General features: G+C 38.5%; 2 non-coding genes across 2 annotated transcripts; both read right to left on the minus strand.

Moving 5' to 3' along the window:
* Positions 1 to 11,276: 11,276 nt before the first annotated feature.
* On the minus strand, positions 11,277 to 11,383 carry LOC118484414. The gene has a single exon (XR_004873525.1). It is a non-coding gene; the product is annotated as a small nucleolar RNA R71 (small nucleolar RNA).
* A 6,015-nt stretch (positions 11,384 to 17,398) lies between these two features.
* LOC118484415 lies at positions 17,399 to 17,505 on the minus strand. Its single transcript, XR_004873526.1, has one exon. It is a non-coding gene; the product is annotated as a small nucleolar RNA R71 (small nucleolar RNA).
* Between the last annotated feature and the right edge of the window lie 7,227 nt (positions 17,506 to 24,732).

Genomic DNA, 24,732 nt, shown 5'->3' on the forward strand with positions numbered 1-24,732 from the left:
CTTGGAAAAGTGGCAATAAAGTTACCTAAGAATAAAATGGATGTTTTTATTCAAATAAATAGGATGTATTCCTATGAAACGTGTGTATTGAAAATTTGGGTATTTACCCATATGTTTAATGTTATAAACATGGTGGTTTACTCTGATTAAAATATTTCCTAACTACGGTCCTGATGAAAATTTCCGCTGCCAAATTGAATAAATAAATGTGATACCACCGAAACTGGCTCACGGCCGCCCGTTCCCGGGAGATAGGGATCGGGGGCTGTGACACTCGTTCTAAGCATTTGTTTAATCATAAGACTCGTTTCCAAACAACCTCTAAGGGTTGTTTGTTCAATTTAGCCTACAAGGGCGTTTTGGTCGATTTTGGTCCTTCTTTTACGATGAAGGACTCTCACCAATTATTCGACCAAAATAGCACTTTTAACTACCACATAATTATGCGTACTTGGCTCGGATCAACAAATAGACCCGATTTATATCTCGCTTTTATTATCACATATTCTATGGCGACGGAATTATCCAAATCGCTAATCGCTCCTGTTAACACAAGACTTGACAACCACATTAGTCGATATTGTCAAATGGTGTTATCACGCCATTTGACCCGTTTAGCCTATATGACCAAGCATCTTCATAAGTAGCAAAACATGGTTATTAATTACCAATTTGCTCATCCGACCCATTTCGGATTTTTGCCACTAGACCCCTTTTTAACTACAATTTACGTTAGTCGATACTTGACTAAATTTCCATCTCTACTCATTTTCTCGTTATTAGTTGCACTTTAAAGTGATCTTAATGAAAACTCATTAATTATTAGTTATTACATGACTAAATTACCGTTTCGCCTCTATGACCCATGGCTTTTATCATTTATGTATGTTCCGACTCGTGTTAATAGCGTCGGAACCCTTATTTCGGATATTACACTAATCGCATTTGTAATCTACTAAATAATGCATAATCTACAAAAAGGATGTAAGCATCGCTTACCTTGCATCTGGTTATGCTCTTTTTCGCGTACACGATCCGTTTGACCCGCTCCTTGCCCAAGCCTCCATCTAGCTTGTCTAGAGTCAAACTATCATCATGATTAGTAAGACGGTTAGATTATTCATCATTATTATGACTATTCCATCTTACGGATTCTATCTCGAAACTACTATCCGACTTCATGATTGGTTAACTTAGTTTATCAAAGTTAACTACTTTCAATCACATGGTTTACAACATTAAGTCTAAATCGACATGATGTTTAGAACCCTTATCACTTCATATTACGCATAATTGCCATATCGGTCAAATACGCGTTTTCACTCTAAATTTCAACACTTTAGTTCTCATTTAGGCATTTTAACAAACACCTAATGTGCATAATTTTACATATTTACTAACTAGTTCATAACTAGTTATCTTTACCAAGATTTACATCAAAACAATCAAACCTCTAAGTCTAGTGTTCATGAGCTACATCTAGAACTTATATCATAACCTCAATATTCATCAATTTTGCATTCTAATCTGAGTGTTCATCGTATTAACATAAAACTCACTTAGCACATGATAGGGTAATTATCAAATCTCTAGTTTTGACAACAATTCATCAAGTTTTCTACTAGGGCTTGATTCTAAACCAAGATTTTATCACAATAACACTCATAGATTCAACATTCATTCCAGAATTTCGATTATGATTGTTCATCATAATCTCAAAGTATCGCCAAATCATAAAATTCAACATACCTTGTGATCCCCACGACTAGGTGATCATTTATATGTGTTCATGCATTGATTTGGGGCTTGAATTGAGCTTCAATTTGTTGATTTTGTGATGAGCTAGGGTTTGCTTCTTTTCCCTATCCTCTGATCGATCCACGCACACACACACACACACTAAGTGTGTGTGTTGTGTTTTATTTTCAATTTTAATAAAACAAGTTTCCCTTCTTGGCCATATTAGTCCCTCTTGTTTCATTTATTATAAAAGAAGCTATATCTCATAGCTTTTCATTTAATTACCCATTACTAACTAGGTTAACTATTCCTAGTTAACTTGGTGGGTGTGGGGAATTATAACCCGTTTTATTTTTATGTCCCGTTAACTCGGGCTTCTAATAAACCATGTTTTCTCAAAGCGTTTATTCCTCTCTTTTTATTAATATAAGATTATTTATTTAAATTCTAATATTTACCGGGTTTAATTTTACCACTAACGGTATTTTACCCGTCTTTACTATTAACGGGGTTTGATTACCAAACCCATTTTTGGGGTGTTACATTCCAACACCACCAGAAAATCCAAGGCTAACACCAACAAGAAGATGCTCGCATTCATAGCTAAGCAGATGGCTCGGGTGATTCCTGACATTGTGAGCAAGGTTACCTCAACCAATACCCCCAACTCATCATTTGATTCTAAGGTTGACCAGCCTTAGCCTGTTACGTTCAACTAAGCCTAAGCCTAATACTTCACTAGCAACGATGCGATGCTCGAGTGGTTCGATAGCATCGAAGTAACATTCATCAATAGTGAATGCCCTGAGAACCTAAAACCCGAAGTCCTACAGGTGTCTTCCAGGCGAGATATCTAGACTGGTGGACGAACGAGCGAAACATCCGTTCTAATGAAGAGGCCTACGCCCTCCCTGGGCTGAGGTTAAGGAACCGATGATGACCGAGTTTTTCCCACCGCATGAGCAACAGAAAATTGAGGAAGAGTTTTGCCACCTCAAGCAGGTCGGTGATGATAACCTTGGTTACACTACCCGTTTCAAACAGTTGAGTGTTATTGTGCCCCATCTGGTTTCAACTCCTAAGCATGCTATCAGGAAATATCTAAAAGTTTTACCCTCTGCTATTCGCGACACCATTAAAGCCACTAGATCTGACACCATTGAGCTAGTTTATCGCCTCGCATGCAGCCTCAACAACAATCGTGTGAGGGATAAACAAACCATCACACCCGCTAAAATCAGAGTTGGCGTGGTCTGACTGGTATCTTCATTGCACAGGAAGCATTTAATGCTAAGACTTCTAGAAATGAGCGCCTGCTAAGTACTCGAATCTCCATGGTTCTCCTATTCCAACCGTGCTATAATTTGAAAATGTAACATGAGAAAGAAACATACAACAAAATCAACATAAAGTTGGCGAGTTCATAGTTTGTTTGAAAAATATTTATAATAAATCTTTGACTAAATTGCAAAAATCAACCTTTATGTTATACCCAAAGTGCACTTTGTACCTTTCACTATGAAATCGGCTAAAACCAACCTTTATGTTCATGTTTTGCTACAGGTTCAACCTTTAACACAAACGTCGTTTGTTTTTCTGGTTAACACCCCTCACATGCATTGCATGTGAGGGTATTTTAGTCCTTTTAAATCGTTTTTTAATATATATTTAAAAAAACCCACCATGAGTCTCCATCTTCATTTCTAGTAACCACCATAAACAATTAGACAACCACCTTCTCTATCGATCATCCAATTAAATCATGATCAAGCATTAATTGTTATTTGCATACAAAATTTGTTTTAAGTGTTTGGATCAATTAGTCAAAATCAAGTAAATTTAGTTATTCATGGCAAAATCCAATTGTTCATACATAAATTTTTATGGATTAGACGAAGGCTTGAACACCTGATACATGGTCGGACTCCGGGGTTCCGAGGAACTTCTGTCGACTCACAAAATGGTTGGTCTTGATAAAAAAAAATGATAGTGTGGAGAAGTAAAAAAATGTGAATGAATGTTTTTGTCTTGGTTTAAGTTTGAGTAACAGTTACGGGAGGAATTGAAAGATTTGAATAATCGTCCTCGGATTCGCTCAATTACTCAACACGGTGAATTACCATACGAGTTAACGTATGATTTTATAATAGGTAATGATAACAGGTTAATTGCAATTAAAATTGGGTAATAACACATTTTGAATGGTGCTAAATGATGTCTGCCGGAATCTACAAACATTTGCAGGAAATAGAACAGAGAATGTTTCGAGTTAAGTATGGTGAGTGAATCTTTATGGAAAGCTTGGTGGATTAGTTATTTATGCTTAAGAATGGTTATTCGCAATCAATTAGGATCTTATCCGGAGTTGCACATTTCACGCCGAAAATTATATGGACATGCCGACCGTAGAGAATCACACAGAGAGAGATAGATCATATCCAGCTCAGTAATTTACACAAGGTTTCTTTTTTGAAGAAGACAGGAAGGTTTTCTGGGTTTGAGGAGATGGATTAGGGAAGGCAATGTGGAAATGACAATAATACCCTCACATGCAATGCATGTGAGGGGTGTTAAGTAGAAAAACAACAGCGTTTGTGTTAAAGGTTGAACCTATAGCAAAACATGAACATCGAGGTTGGTTTCTGCCTATTTCATAGTGAAAGGTACGAAGTTCAGTTTGGGTATAACATAAATGTTGATTTTTGCAATTTTGTCTAAATCCTTTTGAATAACTAGTTTTTGAAATATTGTTGAGAAAATGAAATAAAAATCATTTTCTTCGGAGTGTAATATGAAAACATTGTATTTGTGAAACTTCATATGTGTAACGCTTTATGTTCGTAAAACTTTGTATTTGTAAACTTTTGTGTATGTAAAACTTGTGTAACCGTCAATGTCTGCGTATGACAATGACAAGATGCTCGCATGAGCCTATGAAGTTCATGCACTAAATTCTCTTTGAAATTTCAATTCAATTGATGGAATTAGCAACAAGGGTTTCACCTTGTTCTTCCCCTGCTCTGTTCGATCCCCAGACACACACTAGTGTGTTTGTTTTGGGTTTTCAACCTTCTAATACCCCATTTTTTAATATTGTCCAACTTTAACCCTTCTAATCTTAGAGTTTGTTTCATTTAGGCACTTTCATTATTTAACTAACATTTTAACATTTTACTAAGTTAAATTTTTCTAATGAATTTAACTTATGTGCCTAATAAATCTTTTTGGAGTGTTATTATTATTATTATTATAATTCTTATTTTATTATTACTATTGTTGTTGTTGTTGTTGTCGTCGTCGTCGTCGTTGTTGTTGTTATTTCGCTAAATGATGAAATTTGGCTCCTAGCTTTGATGGGAAATTTTGTTTCACAGGGTTTCTTTAAAATTTTGTTTAGAGATTAAACACTTTCAAAGTCTTTAATGATTGTATTGAGTTACGTTGACCAATAATTTATTTTTATCTACCATTGATTTAGATAGTATGGTGTTACTTTAATATACTAGCTCGTTCATTTCAATAAGAGGTTTATGGCGTATATACATGTTTCTTTTACGTTTTGAGAATATAACCAAACAATAAGGTTAAGGGAGGAGAGGACACTATTCAGGTATCCCATCTGGATACTTAACTGATGAGGGTAAATGGCCGCCACCCATTTGGGTAGGGTGTGCGGCTTATGATCAAGGGTATTGGTCATCGCATTGGGTAGGGTATAAAGAAAAGTGAATATCTGAAAGGAGGGATACTAGTGATTTTGTAGTATTAGAGTAGTTGAAGGTAAAGATGAGGTGGTAGTGTAAGATTGGTGCGTTTTATGTTAGAGGAAACCAGTCCTCCTCCTCCCTAATATACAACTTATAACATGCTATAGTTACATATTTTTTTTTTTTTTTTTTGTATTTTCTTATGCTAAATTCTTAGTAAAAGGAAACTACTTTACAACATATAAAATACTCAATAAAATTAATCATATTGTAGCAATTCCAATCTATAAGTTGTAATATATAGTCAAACGTGGTTTAGCATATATTAGGTGGCGTGTCATGCTTCGTTTCATATTTATTTCCTCTTAAAACCCTTCATCTAGAAGTAACTCTACACTAACAAACATCTTAAAAAGATTAAAGAGTTTTAAACGTCTTGTTAGTTATGAAAACAACTAATATGTCATACCCAAAATTTCATCCAAATCGAAACTTAATATTATCTAACTGGTACATAAATGTCCTAAAAGACATCTGAATGGTAACGTGTATTGCTATTATAGGCTATCTGGTGCGGTACTAGAAAACTACATATTTTCCCACAAATTTTCCACAACTCAATTTTTGTTACAATTTTTCTACAGTTTTCTCTCAAAAAAGAAAAACAAGAAAAAAAAACCATAACTTTTCTTCAATTTTCTGACAAAATTGTCACACAACTACCAGTTATAGCAATTTCGCCACAACAATAACTAGCTTTTCGACAAAATTCCGACAAAATACATTAAAGTTTTGTATTATTTGTACCCACAACAAAATAAATAATTTAAAAAATAAAATTTCTAAAGTTGTGGGAAAGTTGTAGCAAACTGACACTACTTGCTATTTCGACAAAAAAAAGTTAATTTATTTGTTATTTATCAATTTTAGAAAAAATACATATTTTTATCAATTAAATATTAAATTTGTCAGAAATTGGTAGCAAATTGACACTAGTTGTTACAGATTTCCTAAAAAAATAAGTGAATTTATTTGTTATTATTCAATTTTCGGAAAATAGATAATTTTAAAACATACACTAAATTTGTCTAAAATTTGTAGCAAACTAACACAACTTGCTACAGATTCGACCAAAAAATTTAATTTATTTGTTACTTATCAGTTATAGAAAAATAAATAATTTTTAAAAATAAAATGTTAAATCTGTTGGAAATTTGTAGCAAACTAGCACCGGTTACTACAGATTTCCTACAAAAAAAGTTATTTTATTTGTTAATTTATCAATATTAGAAAAACATATATTTTTTAAAAATAAAAAACATACAATTTTGAAAATAAAGTTGTACATTTGTCTATAATTTGTAGGAAATTGACAATAGTTCCTACCGATTTCCTACAAGCCATATACTATATTACGCTATATTATACTATATTATACCATACCATACTATACCATACTATACTATACCATACCATACCATACCATACCATACCATACCATACCATACCATACCATACCATACCATACCATACCATACCATACCATACCATACCATACCATACCATACCATACCATACCATACCATACCATACCATACCATACCATACCATACCATACCATACCATACAATACCATACCATACCATACCATACCATACCATACCATACCATACCATACCATACCATACCATACCATACCATACCATACCACACCACACCACACCACACCACACCATACCATACCATACCATACCATACCATACCATACCATACCATACCATACCATACCACACGACACGACACGACACGACATGACCCGACCCGACAGGACACGACATGACCCGATCCGACCCGAACCGACACCGACACGACCCGACACGACACGACCCCACCCGACCCGACACGACACGACACGACCCGACACGACACGACACGACACGACACGGCACGGCACGGCACGGCACGGCAGGCACGGCACGGCACGGCACGGCACGGCACGACACGGCACGACACGACCCGACACGACACGACACGACACCACGCCACGCCACGCCACACGACTACACTAGACTATACTATAATGTATAATACTATACTATACTATACCATATGATGCGATACCATACGATACGATAGGATACGATACGATACCATACTATACTATACGACCATGTTTTAAAAACCGTGTTTTTAAATCAAAACGAATTAGGCTAAAAAATGGTACGTTGCCATACGATCATATACCATACAACACGACACTGTATTACAATATACCATACTGTACGTTGCCATACAATCATATACCATACAACACGACACTATACAACACCATACTACTCTATACTTTACTATACTATACTATACTATACTATACTATACTATACTATACTATACTATACTATACTATACTATACTATACTATACTATACTATACTATACTATACTATACTATACTATACTATACTATACTATACTATACTATACTATACTATACTATACTATACTATACTATACTATACTATACTATACTATACTATACTATACTATACTATACTATACTATACTATACTATACTATACTATACTATACTATACTATACTATACTATACTATACTATACTATACTATACTATACTATACTATACTATACTATACTATACTATACTATACTATACTATACTATACTATACTATACTATACTATACTATACTATACTATACTATACTATACTATACTATACTATACTATACTATACTATACTATACTATACTATACTATACTATACTATACTATACTATACTATACTATACTAAACTATACTATACTATACGATACCATACCATACCATACCAAACCATACCACACCACACCACACCACACCACACCACACCACACCACACCACACCACACCACACCACACCACACCACACGACACGACACGACACGACACGACACGACACGACACGACACGACACGACACGACACGACACGACCCGACCCGACCCGACCCGACCCGACACGACACGACATGACCCGATCCGACCCGAACCGACACGACACGACCCGATCTGACACGACACGACCCCACCCGACACGACACGACCCCACCCGACACGACACGACACGACACGACACGACACGACACGACACGGCACGGCACGGCACGGCACGGCACGGCACGACACGACACGACACCACGCCACGCCACACGACTACACTACACTACACTAGACTATTGATGTGTGTAAAATGCAACATATAAATCACATCAATTAAGGCATAAAACTAACCCTTTTTAAGTACTAATGTTGGAAAAAGAGTGTTTTTGTCTTCCTTTTGTATTTTCAGGATGAAATGAGCTCAAATTCACAAAAGAAGCAAAAAGACAACTAATTCTAGCATAAATACAAGAAAAGGAATAAAAGTAGATTGCCCGAACCCTCAACGGCATCCTCCCAAGCAAAGAAGAGAAAACAGAAGCCTGAACACGCCCCGTGCTCAGCCAGCACGGGGCCGTGCCCAAGAAGCAGCAGAAAAGACAAACTTGTAGAAGCTTCTATTGCCCACCACGAGGCCGTGTCCAGTGAGCACGGGGGCGTGGCGAAAGTACAGCAGGCGCATTAATTGTAATTGCGAATTACAATTAATGAGGAGAGAGAGTGTCAGACGGGCACGGGGCCGTGTCCAGCGGACACGGGGCCGTGCCCAGCCTTCTGTTCAGCCTATAAATAGGAGTGCTTGGCTTCATTCCAATCCATCCCTTGGCACACCACCTCTCTCACACTTCATCCACCACCCACCACCCACCACCACCATAACACCATCATCCACCACCATCATCCATTGTCCATCGTAGAGTGTGTGAGTCGTCTCGGGATCCAAGATTGATAGTAAGAGTTCTTGACAATCAAGGCCATGTTTGCCTAAGTCTCTTACATCACTTGGTGAAGACAAGTGTTTAGTATAATACTTTTTATTTTTAATTTTTTCACTTTTTATTTGGTTTTGTATTAATGACTTTAATAACTAGTTACTTATGTTGAAGGTGATCTTTCCTTATCGTTTGTCCGTGGTGTCCTGGCATTATTTTACTGTCTATATAAAATAAAAGATTTTCACCATTCATATCTGCACGGTCTATATGGAGGTATGTTGGCTACCTGGTCGGGGGTTAAGGGAACGGTTTGGTAAAGGTCTTGCCCTTGTTCAGCGTTTAGAGGTCCTGCAAGGGACCTGGGTCAAATTTAGTAGGATCTCCTTCAATGCCTATAGGTATTGGATGGCGGGGATCCAAACTCTTTGACCCCCTCATAAGTTAACTACTATTAATACTATAACCCGGCTATTTAGGACTGTATCCCTGCTGACTCAGACTACTTAGTCGAGGGTAACGTCACCGCCAAAAGCGGGGCCTACCATAATTTGCATTAATAACTTAATTAAGTATCTTCCAATAATCCAACCTTTTAGGATTGTATCCTTGCTGACTCAAACTACTGGGTTGAGGGTAACGTCGCCTTCAAAAGAGGGGCCTACTACAATAACTAAGATAATCTCTTAAACAAGTGCAAAAGTGCGAAAATAATCAAAGGTTATACTAATACACGAGTCGGATCCAAGTGATTCATCTTGTCTATCTGTTTTTATTTATTTTTATTTTTCAGCATTTAGTTAGTTTTTTTATTTTCTTAGTTTAAAATCATTTTTCTAACTTTTTGATTTGATTAGACGTTGAGGATAAACCGGTATTAAAAGCTCTTGTGTCCTTGGACGACCTCGGTATCTTACCAACACTATACTACGTCCACGATGGGTGCACTTGCCCATATGTGTGTTTAGTGTTAGTAAATATCGTGTTTTATAAATTTAAAACTTGACTAAAGGTGTAAAAAAGGGCTTAATTATATATCTAAATTATATATACACCAACACACATCAAGTTTTTGGCGCCGTTGCCGGGGACACAAGGATTTTAAGAAAGTTAGGAATCAACGGCCTAATCATATTTTTTATTTTTCTTTTTAATTTTTAGGATTTTCTTAGTTTTTCAGCTTCTGTAGAGCTCAGCACGGGTTGTGCCTGGTCGGACACGGGCCGTGCCCAGCATCGTTACTGGCAGTTTTTAGTTTTCTAAGTTACAGAAGGCTGACCACGGGGCCGTGTCGGTGCAACACGGGGCCGTGTCCAACTTCCAGTAACTGGGGTCTGGAAAACATTAACTGTAACTCCGACCACGGGCCGTGTTCGCTGAACACGGGGCCGTGGTGAACCTTCTGACCAGCATTCTTTTCTGTTTTTATTGCAGGACTTGGAACCCGACGCCAATCTTACATAGTGTATGAGCTCCAGTTCTAAAAAGGACATAAAAGAACCTCTAGAAGAACCCGAACGCTTTCTCAGAAAAAGATTAAAAGCTAAAAACCAAGAGAAGGTTTCGGGTGATCCACCTCCAATGGGGGACCAACGTACCCTTATGGATTATCTACGACCCACCGTAGGTAACCTAGGCGCCGCTATCAATGCTCCGAATGTTGAAGCTAATAACTTCGAACTTCGGCCGCATTTGATACAAATGCTCCAAAACTCCGCAACCTTCCATGGGCTTGCGGACGAAGATCCCCATCTACATATCACTAATTTCTTAGAAATATGTGATACCCTTCGGATCAACGGAGCATCAAATGACGCCATCCGCCTCCGTATGTTTCCTTTCTCTCTAAAAGACCGAGCGAAAGCTTGGCTCAACGCCCTCCCAGCTGGATCGGTAAACACCTAGGATGAACTAGCCCAAAAATTTCTATATAAGTATTTCCTTCCCGCTAAAACTGCTAAATTAATGACTGAAATTAATACATATTCACAAGAGGACGGGGAATCCTTATATGAAACTTGGGAAAGGTTCAAGGAGTTATTACGCAAGTGTCCACATCACGGCCTTGCGATATGGCAACAAGTATCCACTTTCTATAATGGATTGTTGCCACACACAAGGCAGACACTTGATTCTAGCTCCGGGGGACTTTTAGGTAATCGACGCCCGCATGAAATATATAATCAAATTGAGGAAATTGCTCAAACCAATTTTCAATGGCACACCCCCCGGGGGAATAAATCTATTGCCCCGGGCGCCCATAAGGTCGATGAAAGCACTTCTTTACAAGCCCAAATCGAGGCCCTTTCTTCAAAAATAAAAAAATTGGAAATAACAAAAACAGTCTCGGTTATGGCTTGTGAAGGGTGTGGTGGGTCACATGAAAATTGGAGTTGTATGAAAGAAACGGACGATCAACAAGAAATGGTAAACTACATTGATAATAGACCTAGGCCGTCGGGTCCCCCAACGGGAACTTACAACCAAGGATGGCGAAATCACCCAAACCTTGGTTGGAGAGAACCCGACAATAGTAGTAACCAACAAACCCAACGAACAAACTTTCAACAACCAAGAAATGAGTCACAAAATTTCACTCAACAACAAAGTGGACGAGAAAGGCTTGAAGATACTGTATCTCGCCTCATCTCCAACACTGAAAAGAAAAACTCGGAAAGATTTCTACAATTAGAATCAAATTTTAGAAATCAACAAGCTAGTATTCAAAACATAGAAAAACAATTAAATCAAATAGCTCAAAATTTTGCCGAGAGACCGCAAGGCGCATTACCTAGCAATACCGAAACAAACCCAAAAGCGCAAGTTCACCTCATCACGCTACGAAACCGCACCGTAGGGCCTGCAGAAGCGCCGCCGCCAACAGAAGAAACAATACCCCCACCTCTGCAGGAGAAGAACTCCCCTCCGTCACCAGAGCCTACCAAAGCTCCTCGAGTTCCGTACCCAGGTAGGTTAATTCGTCAAAAGACCAATGAGCAATTCGCAAAGTTCGAAAGTCTATTAAAGCAATTGCATGTCAATATTCCTTTTATCGAGGTCCTAACCCAAATGCCCAAATACTCTAAATTCATGAGGGACTTCCTTACGCATAAAAAGAAAATTGAAAATTTGCAATTAGTTAATTTAGGCGAAGAATGCTCTGCCCTCGTACTCAATAAACTTCCCCAAAAGAAAATCGACCCCGGAAGCTTCACGATTCCCTGCTCAATAGGGGAATCCCCCGTTCGTAATGCCCTAGCCGACCTTTGGGCTAGCATTAACCTCATGCCCTCATCAATGTTTAAAAGACTCGGCTTGGGAACCACGAGTCCTACAAAAATGAGCATACAACTCGCTGATCGATCCGTCAAATTTCCACAAGGTGTCATCGAAAATGTCTTGGTAAAGGTAAGCAGATTCGTCTATCCAGCCGACTTTATCATACTCGATATGGAGGAAGACACCGAGGTCCCCCTCATACTAGGGAGACCCTTCCTTGCCACCGCCCAAGCAGTGGTAGATATGAATGACGGAACACTCACCTTGAGGTATGGGGATGATGAAGTAAAGTTCGGAGTTGGGAAAAGAATAAAGGACGACGACCCGGTCAATTACATGAAGGTTATTGATTCGAGCTTGGATGCTGCTCTCCGACGGTGTAACATGGGACGCCAAGCATCCCACTCAGAAAACATATAACCTCACATTGGGTCTAGCCAAGGACCCTTATAAACGTGGCGCACCACGGAGGCAATCCGCGGAACTATCCTTAGTTTAGTTTAATCTTTTAGTTTTAATTTGCAGGAATAAAACACACTCATGGTGGTAATGGATGAAAAAGGGAACGAGAAAAATGGCCCCATGCACAAAGAACGGAGCAACCCGACACAAATCTCCATCACAGAAGGCTCAACACGGGTCGTGCTCAACCAACACGGCCCCATGCTGAGCCACCTGTAGAAAAACGCCCAGTTCAGGTAACTGGACACGGGCCGTGTTCACCAGACACGCCCCCGTGTCCAGGCTTCTGTCTCATTTCTTTAATTTCTGTTACTGGCACCTGAACACGGGGCCGTGTCCGGTCCCCACGGGGCCGTGTCCAGACTGCCAGTAACATAAATCTTTGCTTTTTAACACCACATTACACATCCAATCAACCTAAAAATTTATTTTTGGGACACACTGAGAACAATGTGTAATTTAAGTGTGGGGGGGGGAAGCTAACACTTTGAAATTTTGCAAGTCCTAACAACGAGCCTTACACAAAACTCTATTGGAACCGCTAAACACCCCAAACTTTTTTTTTCAAAAAAAATTTCAGTTTTTCTTACTTGTCTAAAGTTTAAGTTGGGAATCACAAGATTAATAAGGTTATATTTTTATAAAATTTACAACCGAAAGCGTCGTGATAACAAGAACCAACATAAGAAAATTATGAAACGGCATAACAAGTCTAGTTAAAATTCGATTATATATATTTGATCACATTAAAAACCCATTCCCACAAAAGTGAGTTTTGAACCTTTATTGAGCATACAAATTTACATCTTTAGACTAAATGCTCATTTTTCGTTTCTTGTGTGAATAGCCGCTTGGTTCTTACAACTCTAGAACTTGCCACGACGATTCATTCCCGGTCCTTACCAACTTAAACCCGAGTAAGTAAATGATGGAGGCATTAGGACTAACCATTTTTCTTTCTACACCATTATTTTTATTTTTTTACCACCTACCCAAAATCCCTCTAGTTAACCCCTTTGAGCCTAAACATTTCATTTCATTACCCTAAACCCCTTTTACCCACCAAAAACCCTTTTTATTTTTCACCCTTTATTTTAGTAACAAGCTCGGTTTCTCGCAAGCTCGTTCTTTTATGTGACTAAAAAAAAATTTATATGATGATGAAGTTAAAAACAAACAAAGCTATACAAACAAAAGCTTGTTTGGAGAAATACTTCAAAATAAAAAGTCACTAAAAACAAAGTGTGTTACGAAAACTGACGCTTTTTACGCCTTTCGCCCTTTTACTAACCACTAACCCAACCACCCACCTTTAGCCCAAGCCTAACCCTTCACCCAAAAAGTCCTCTTGATATTTACAAAGGCATAAAGTTAAAAAGGAGGAGGATTGATTGCTTGGCAAGCCTATGGAAGGCGTAAGTTCCATGCCACTCTCGAGTGATTCACTAAATACACCTTCGGCCGAGTGTTGAGTGATTTATCCCGTGAGGTATGTGAACTTGTATATAAATGAAATTTTAAAAAGGCATGCTATGCCCTAATAAGTAATTTATCTTATGAAACTTTCTAAATAAATCATAACGAATAGGATTGTAAATAAATAAAAATAACGCCCAAAAAGATCTTGGATTCCCGACACTCTATGACAAGCCAAAAACCTTCTCTTCTACCCATTCCATTTGGGAGTGTAAGCCACATTTAAAGAGTTTTGCTTGAGGACAAGCAAAAGTTCAAGTGTGGGGGTATTTGATGTGTGTAAAATGCAACATATAAATCACATCAATTAAGGCATAAAACTAACCCTTTTTAAGTACTAATGTTGGAAAAAGAGTGTTTTTGTCTTCCTTTTGTATTTTCAGGATGAAATGAGCTCAAATTCACAAAAGAAGCAAAAAGACAACTAATTCTAGCATAAATACAAGAAAAGGAATAAAAGTAGATTGCCCGAACCCTCAACGGCATCCTCCCAAGCAAAGAAGAGAAAACAGAAGCCTGAACACGCCCCGTGCTCAGCCAGCACGGGGCCGTGCCCAAGAAGCAGCAGAAAAGACAAACTTGTAGAAGCTTCTATTGCCCACCACGGGGCCGTGTCCAGTGAGCACGGGGGCGTGGCGAAAGTACAGCAGGCGCATTAATTGTAATTGCGAATTACAATTAATGAGGAGAGAGAGTGTCAGACGGGCACGGGGCCGTGTCCAGCGGACACGGGGCCGTGCCCAGCCTTCTGTTCAGCCTATAAATAGGAGTGCTTGGCTTCATTCCAATCCATCCCTTGGCACACCACCTCTCTCACACTTCATCCACCACCCACCACCACCATAACTCCATCATCCACCACCATCATCCATTGTCCATTGTAGAGTGTGTGAGTCGTCTCGGGATCCAAGATTGATAGTAAGAGTTCTTGACAATCAAGGCCATGTTTGCCTAAGTCTCTTACATCACTTGGTGAAGACAAGTGTTTAGTATAATACTTTTTATTTTTAATCTTTTTCACTTTTTATTTGGTTTTGTATTAATGACTTTAATAACTAGTTACTTATGTTGAAGGTGATCTTTCCTTATCGTTTGTCCGTGGTGTCCTGGCATTATTTTACTGTCTATATAAAATAAAAGATTTTCACCATTCATATCTCCACGGTCTATATGGAGGTATGTTGGCTACCTGGTCGGGGGTTAAGGGAACAGTTTGGTAAAGGTCTTGCCCTTGTTCAGCGTTTAGAGGTCCTGCAAGGGACCTGGGTCAAATTTAGTAGGATCTCCTTCAATGCCCATAGGTATTGGATGGCGGGGATCCAAACTCTTTGACCCCCTCATAAGTTAACTACTATTAATACTATAACCCGGCTATTTAGGACTGTATCCCTGCTGACTCAGACTACTTAGTCGAGGGTAACGTCACCGCCAAAAGCGGGGCCTACCATAATTTGCATTAATAACTTAATTCATTATCTTCCAATAATCCAACATTTTAGGATTGTATCCTTTCTGACTCAAACTACTGGGTTGAGGGTAACGTCACCTTCAAAAGAGGGGCCTACTACAATAACTAAGATAATCTCTTAAAGAAGTGCAAAAATGCGAAAATAATCAAAGGTTATACTAATACACGAGTCGGATCCAAGTGATTCATCTTGTCTATCTGTTTTTATTTATTTTTATTTTTCAGCATTTAGTTAGTTTTTTTTATTTTCTTAGTTTAAAATCATTTTTCTAACTTTTTTATTTGATTAGATGTTGAGGATAAACCGGTATTAAAAGCTCTTGTGTCCTTGGACGACCTCGGTATCTTACCAACACTATACTACGTCCACGATGGGTGCACTTGCCCATATGTGTGTTTAGTGTTAGTAAATATCGTGTTTTATAAATTTAAAACTTGGCTAAAGGTGTAAAAAAGGGCTTAATTATATATCTAAATTATATATACACCAACACACATCAAGTTTTTGGCGCCGTTGCCGGGGACACAAGGATTTTAAGAAAGTTAGGAATCAACGGCCTAATCATATTTTTTATTTTTCTTTTTAATTTTTAGGATTTTCTTAGTTTTTCAGCTTCTGCAGAGCTCAGCACGGGCCGTGCCTGGTCGGACACGGGCCGTGCCCAGCATCGTTACTGGCAGTTTTTAGTTTTCTAAGTTACAGAAGGCTGACCACGGGGCCGTGTCGCTGCAACACGGGGCCGTGTCCAACTTCCAGTAACTAACTGGGGTCTGGAAAACATTAACTGTAACTCCGACCACGGGCCGTGTTCGCTGAACACGGGGCCGTGGTGGACCTTCTGACCAGCATTCTTTTCTGTTTTTATTGCAGGACTTGGAACCCGACGCCAATCTTACATAGTGTATGAGCTCCAGCTCTAAAAAGGACATAAAAGAACCTCTAGAAGAACCCGAACGCTTTCTCAGAAAAAGATTAAAAGCTAAAAACCAAGAGAAGGTTTCGGGTGATCCACCTCCAATGGCGGACTAACGTACCCTTATGGATTATCTACGACCCACCGTAGGTAACCTAGGCGCCGCTATCAATGCTCCGAATGTTGAAGCTAATAACTTCGAACTTCGGCCGCATTTGATACAAATGCTCCAAAACTCCGCAACCTTCCATGGGCTTGCGGACGAGGATCCCCATCTACATATCACTAATTTCTTAGAAATATGTGATACCCTTCGGATCAACGGAGCATCAAATGACGCCATCCGCCTCCGTATGTTTCCTTTCTCTCTAAAAGACCGAGCGAAAGCTTGGCTCAACGCCCTCCCAGCTGGATCGGTAAACACCTAGGATGAACTAGCCCAAAAATTTCTATATAAGTATTTCCTTCCCGCTAAAACTGCTAAATTAATGACTGAAATTAATACATATTCACAAGAGGACGGGGAATCCTTATATGAAACTTGGGAAAGGTTCAAGGAGTTATTACGCAAGTGTCCACATCACGGCCTTGCGATATGGCAACAAGTATCCACTTTCTATAATGGATTGTTGCCACACACAAGGCAGACACTTGATTCTAGCTCCGGGGGACTTTTAGGTAATCGACACCCGCATGAAATATATAATCAAATTGAGGAAATTGCTCAAACCAATTTTCAATGGCACACCCCCCGGGGGAATAAATCTATTGCCCCGGGCGCCCATAAGGTCGATGAAAGCACTTCTTTACAAGCCCAAATCGAGGCCCTTTCTTCAAAAATAAAAAAATTGGAAATGACAAAAACAGTCTCGGTTATGGCTTGTGAAGGGTGTGGTGGGTCACATGAAAATTGGAGTTGTATGAAAGAAACGGACGATCAACAAGAAATGGTAAACTACATTGATAATAGACCTAGGCCGTCGGGTCCCCCAACGGGAACTTACAACCAAGGATGGCGAAATCACCCAAACCTTGGTTGGAGAGAACCCGGCAATAGTAGTAACCAACAAACCCAACGAACAAACTTTCAACAACCAAGAAATGAGTCACAAAATTTCACTCAACAACAAAGTGGACGAGAAAGGCTTGAAGATACTGTATCTCGCCTCATCTCCGACACTGAAAAGAAAAACTCGGAAAGATTTCTACAATTAGAATCAAATTTTAGAAATCAACAAGCTAGTATTCAAAACATAGAAAAACAATTAAATCAAATAGCTCAAAATTTTGCCGAGAGACCGCAAGGCGCATTACCTAGCAATACCGAAACAAACCCAAAAGCGCAAGTTCACCTCATCACGCTACGAAACCGCACCGTAGGGCCTGCAGAAGCGCCGCCGCCAACAGAAGAAACAATACCCCCACCTCTGCAGGAGAAGAACTCCCCTCCGTCACCAGAGCCTACCAAAGTTCCTCGAGTTCCGTACCCCGGTAGGTTAATTCGTCAAAAGACCAATGAGCAATTCGCAAAGTTCGAAAGTCTATTAAAGCAATTGCATGTCAATATTCCTTTTATCGAGGTCCTAACCCAAATGCCCAAATACTCTAAATTCATGAGGGACTTCCTTACGCATAAAAAGAAAATTGAAAATTTTCAATTAGTCAATTTAGGCGAAGAATGCTCTGCCCTCGTACTCAATAAACTTCCCCAAAAGAAAATCGACCCCGGAAGCTTCACGATTCCCTGCTCAATAGGGGAATCCCCCGTTCGTAATGCCCTAGCCGACCTTTGGGCTAGCATTAACCTCATTCCCTCATCAATGTTTAAAAGACTCGGCTTAGGAACCACGAGTCCTACAAAAATGAGCATACAACTCGCTGATCGATCCGTCAAATTTCCACAAGGTGTCATCGAAAATGTCTTGGTAAAGGTAAGCAGATTCGTCTATCCAGCCGACTTTGTCATACTCGATATGGAGGAAGACACCGAGGTCACCCTCATACTAGGGAGACCCTTCCTTGCCACCGCCCAAGCAGTGGTAGATATGAATGACGGAACACTCACCTTGAGGTATGGGGATGATGAAGTAAAGTTCGGAGTTGGGAAAAGAATAGAGGACGACGACCCGGTCAATTACATGAAGGTTATTGATTCGAGCTTGGATGCTGCTCTCCGACGGTGTAACATGGGACGCCAAGCATCCCATTCAGAAAACATATAACCTCACATTGGGTCTAGCCAAGGACCCTTATAAACGTGGCGCACCACGGAGGCAATCTGCGGAACTATCCTTAGTTTAGTTTAATCTTTTAGTTTTAATTTGCAGGAATAAAACACACTCATGGTGGTAATGGATGAAAAAGGGAACGAGAAAAATGGCCCTATGCACAAAGAACGGAGCAACCCGACACAAATCTCCATCACAGAAGGCTCAACACGGGCCGTGCTCAACCAACACGGCCCCGTGCTGAGCCACCTGCAGAAAAACGCCCAGTTCAGGTAACTGGACACGGGCCGTGTTCACCAGGCACGCCCCCGTGTCCAGGCTTCTGTCTCATTTCTTTAATTTCTGTTACTGGCACCTGAACACGGGGCCGTGTCCGGTCCCCACGGGGCCGTGTCCAGACTGCCAGTAACATAAATCTTTGCTTTTTAACACCACATTACACATCCAATCAACCTAAAAATTTATTTTTGGGACACAATGAGGACAATGTGTAATTTAAGTGTGGGGGGGAAGCTAACACTTTGAAATTTTGCAAGTCCTAACAACGAGCCTTACACAAAACTCTATTGGAACCGCTAAACACCCCAAATTTTTTTTTTCAAAAAAATTTTCAGTTTTTCTTACTTGTCTAAAGTTTAAGTTGGGAATCACAAGATTAATAAGGTTATATTTTTATAAAATTTACAACCGAAAGCGTCGTGATAACAAGAACCAACATAAGAAAATTATGAAACGGCATAACAAGTCTAGTTAAAATTCGATTATATATATTTGATCACATTAAAAACCCATTCCCACAAAAGTGAGTTTTGAGCCTTTATTGAGCATACAAATTTACATCTTTAGACTAAATGCTCATTTTTCGTTTCTTGTGTGAATAGCCGCTTGGTTCTTACAACTCTAGAACTTGCCACGACAATTCATTCCCGGTCCTTACCAACTTAAACCCGAGTAAGTAAATGATGGAGGCATTAGGACTAACCATTTTTCTTTCTACACCATTATTTTCATTTTTTTACCACCTACCCAAAATCCCCCTAGTTAACCCCTTTGAGCCTAAACGTTTCATTTCATTACCCTAAACCCTTTTTACCCACCAAAAACCCTTTTTATTTTTCACCCTTTATTTTAGTAACAAGCTCGGTTTCTCGCAAGCTCGTTCTTTTATGTGACTAAAAAAAATTTATATGATGATGAAGTTAAAAACAAACAAAGCTATACAAACAAAAGCTTGTTTGGAGAAATACTTCAAAATAAAAAGTCACTAAAAACAAAGTGTGTTACGAAAACCGACGCTTTTTACGCTTTTCGCCCTTTTACTAACCACTAACCCAACCACCCACCTTTAGCCCAAGCCTAACCCTTCACCCAAAAAGTCCTCTTGATATTTACAAAGGCATAAAGTTAAAAAGGAGGAGGATTGATTGCTTGGCAAGCCTATGGAAGGCGTAAGTTCCATGCCACTCTCGAGTGATTCACTAAATACACCTTTGGCCGAGTGTTGAGTGATTTATCCCGTGAGGTATGTGAACTTGTATATAAATGAAATTTTAAAAAGGCATGCTATGCCCTAATAAGTAATTTATCTTATGAAACGTTCTAAATAAATCATAACGAATAGGATTGTAAATAAATAAAAATAACGCCCAAAAAGATCTTGGATTCCCGACACTCTATGACAAGCCAAAAACCTTCTCTTCTACCCATTCCATTTGGGAGTGTAAGCCACATTTAAAGAGTTTTGCTTGAGGACAAGCAAAAGTTCAAGTGTGGGGGTATTTGATGTGTGTAAAATGCAACATATAAATCACATCAATTAAGGCATAAAACTAACCCTTTTTAAGTACTAATGTTGGAAAAAGAGTGTTTTTGTCTTCCTTTTGTATTTTCAGGATGAAATGAGCTCAAATTCACAAAAGAAGCAAAAAGACAACTAATTCTAACATAAATACAAGAAAAGGAATAAAAGTAGATTGCCCGAACCCTCAACGGCATCCTCCCAAGCAAAGAAGAGAAAACAGAAGCCTGAACACGCCCCGTGCTCAGCCAGCACGGGGCCGTGCCCAAGAAGCAGCAGAAAAGACAAACTTGTAGAAGCTTCTATTACCCACCACTGGGCCGTGTCCAGTGAGCACGGGGGCGTGGCGAAAGTACAGCAGGCGCATTAATTGTAATTGCGAATTACAATTAATGAGGAGAGAGAGTGTCAGACGGGCACGGGGCCGTGTCCAGCGGGCACGGGGCCGTGTCCAGCGGACACGGGGCCGTGCCCAGCCTTCTGTTCAGCCTATAAATAGGAGTGCTTGGCTTCATTCCAATCCATCCCTTGGCACACCACCTCTCTCACACTTCATCCACCACCCACCACCACCATAACACCATCATCCACCACCATCATCCATTGTCCATTGTAGAGTGTGTGAGTCGTCTCGGGATCCAAGATTGATAGTAAGAGTTCTTGACAATCAAGGCCATGTTTGCCTAAGTCTCTTACATCACTTGGTGAAGACAAGTGTTTAGTATAATACTTTTTATTTTTAATCTTTTTCACTTTTTATTTGGTTTTGTATTAATGACTTTAATAACTAGTTACTTATGTTGAAGGTGATCTTTGCTTATCGTTTGTCCGTGGTGTCCTGGCATTATTTTACTGTCTATATAAAATAAAAGATTTTCACCATTCATATCTGCACGGTCTATATGGAGGTATGTTGGCTACCTGGTCGGGGGTTAAGGGAACGGTTTGGTAAAGGTCTTGCCCTTGTTCAGCGTTTAGAGGTCCTGCAAGGGACCTGGGTCAAATTTAGTAGGATCTCCTTCAATGCCCATAGGTATTGGATGGCGGGGATCCAAACTCTTTGACCCCCTCATAAGTTAACTACTATTAATACTATAACCCGGCTATTTAGGACTGTATCCCTGCTGACTCAGACTACTTAGTCGAGGGTAACGTCACCGCCAAAAGCGGGGCCTACCATAATTTGCATTAATAACTTAATTCATTATCTTCCAATAATCCAACCTTTTAGGATTGTATCCTTGCTGACTCAAACTACTAGGTTGAGGGTAACGTCGCCTTCAAAAGAGGGGCCTACTACAATAACTAAGATAATCTCTTAAACAAGTGGAAAAGTGCGAAAATAATTAAAGGTTATACTAATACACGAGTCGGATCCAAGTGATTCATCTTGTCTATCTGTTTTTATTTATTTTTATTTTTCAGCATTTAGTTAGTTTTTTTTATTTTCTTAGTTTAAAATCATTTTTCTAACTTTTTGATTTGATTAGACGTTGAGGATAAACCGGTATTAAAAGCTCGTGTGTCCTTGGACGACCTCGGTATCTTACCAACACTATACTACGTCCACGATGGGTGCACTTGCCCATATGTGTGTTTAGTGTTAGTAAATATCGTGTTTTATAAATTTAAAACTTGGCTAAAGGTGTAAAAAAGGGCTTAATTATATATCTAAATTATATATACACCAACACACATCAACTATACTATAATGTATAATACTATACTATACTATACCATATGATACGATACCATACGATACGATACGATAGGATACGATACCATACTATACTATACGACGATGTTTTAAAAACCGTGTTTTTAAATCAAAACGAATTAGGCTAAAAAATGGTACGTTGCCATACAATCATATACCATACAACACGACACTGTATTACAATATACCATACTGTACGTTGCCATACAATCATATACCATACAACACGACACTATATAACACTATACAACACCATACTACGCTATACTTTACTTTACTATACTATACTATACTATACTATACTATACTATACTATACTATACTATACTATACTATACTATACTATACTATACTATACTATACTATACTATACTATACTATACTATACTATACTATACTATACTATACTATACTATACTATACTATACTATACTATACTATACTATACTATACTATACTATACTATACTATACTATACTATACTATACTATACTATACTATACTATTCTATACTATACTATACTATACTATACTATACTATACTATACTATACTATACTATACTATACTATACTATACTATACTATACTATACTATACTATACTATACTATACTATACTATACTATACTATACTATACTATACTATACTATACTATACTATACTATACTATACTATACTATACTATACTATACTATACTATACTATACTATACTATACTATACTATACTATACTATACTATACTATACTATACTATACTATACTATACTATACTATACTATACTATACTATACTATACTATACTATACTATACTATACTATACTATACTATACTATACTATACTATACTATACTATACTATACTATACTATACTATACTATACTATACTATACTATACTATACTATACTATACTATACTATACTATACTATACTATACTATACTATACTATACTGTACTATACTGTACTATATGATACCAAACAATACGATACAAAACTACGATACTATACTATACTGTACTATACGATACTATACAATACGATACGGAACTATAATACTATAGTATATGATACCATACAATACCTACCATATTGGACTTTATTATACAAGACTATATCATCCTATAACTAATATACAACATGATGTGATATTATATAATACCATATAATAAGATATTAACATACAAAACTATAACTCTTCCAAGAGGTTCACGTATAACCCGATTTTCCTAAAAAAAGTAATAATAATAATATCAAAATGAAAATGGTTACGTAATAAAAAATGATTGCGATACAGTTTCGTGTTCGGCTTGAAATCGCCAACTCACAAACACGACCCATTTAGCACCCCTAATATACCATACGATACCTAATTACACGATACCATACTATAACATGTTGTATACAACACAACACGATACTCTACTCAGTTGCTGCTGAAACTAACAAAAGTTATGCATATCGTGACAAAGAGAAAGCCCTCTTCGTGAGTGTTGCTTTGGTTGGAGGTTTATAAACAACGTTTGATGTGATGGTTATTTGTGGTTGTACATTTGGTTCCTCGGTGGTAGTAATTTAACTTCTTAGACATGTTTTATATGTAGTTATCTCTATAAACATGCTACATTGTCAATGGGTGGGTACTCCTTTTTAGATAGGACAACGGAAATAGTCCTATGTAACTGATATATTAACCGATGATCTATGTTTATAGTTGTCTATTATCTATGATAGATTACAAGTTTTGGTACAATATCTATACACCTATCTATACTTTCTAGCATCCCCCACTTGTGGCCTAGTGGTAGGAGACTTGGGTTTTCCAATGGAGACTCAAATTCAATTCCCACTTGTGTCATATTGGGGTGCATATTAGGCAATGATGGTGACAAACCCACCGAGGAGGGTTCGATCCTGAGCTACACCCCGGTTTTCATCCGCCTGTTACTTTTTAAGCCCATAAATGAAAAATTCCTGCTTATACATACCCTCGCTCGATTTCCCTTTCCCGATGCTCACCAAATCCCAGCCCTAATATCAAAGAAAGGGAAATTGAAGAGCGAACAGCCCATA

Source organism: Helianthus annuus, chromosome 11, assembly GCF_002127325.2.
Source record: "Helianthus annuus cultivar XRQ/B chromosome 11, HanXRQr2.0-SUNRISE, whole genome shotgun sequence".
Classification (NCBI taxonomy): domain Eukaryota; kingdom Viridiplantae; phylum Streptophyta; class Magnoliopsida; order Asterales; family Asteraceae; genus Helianthus; species Helianthus annuus.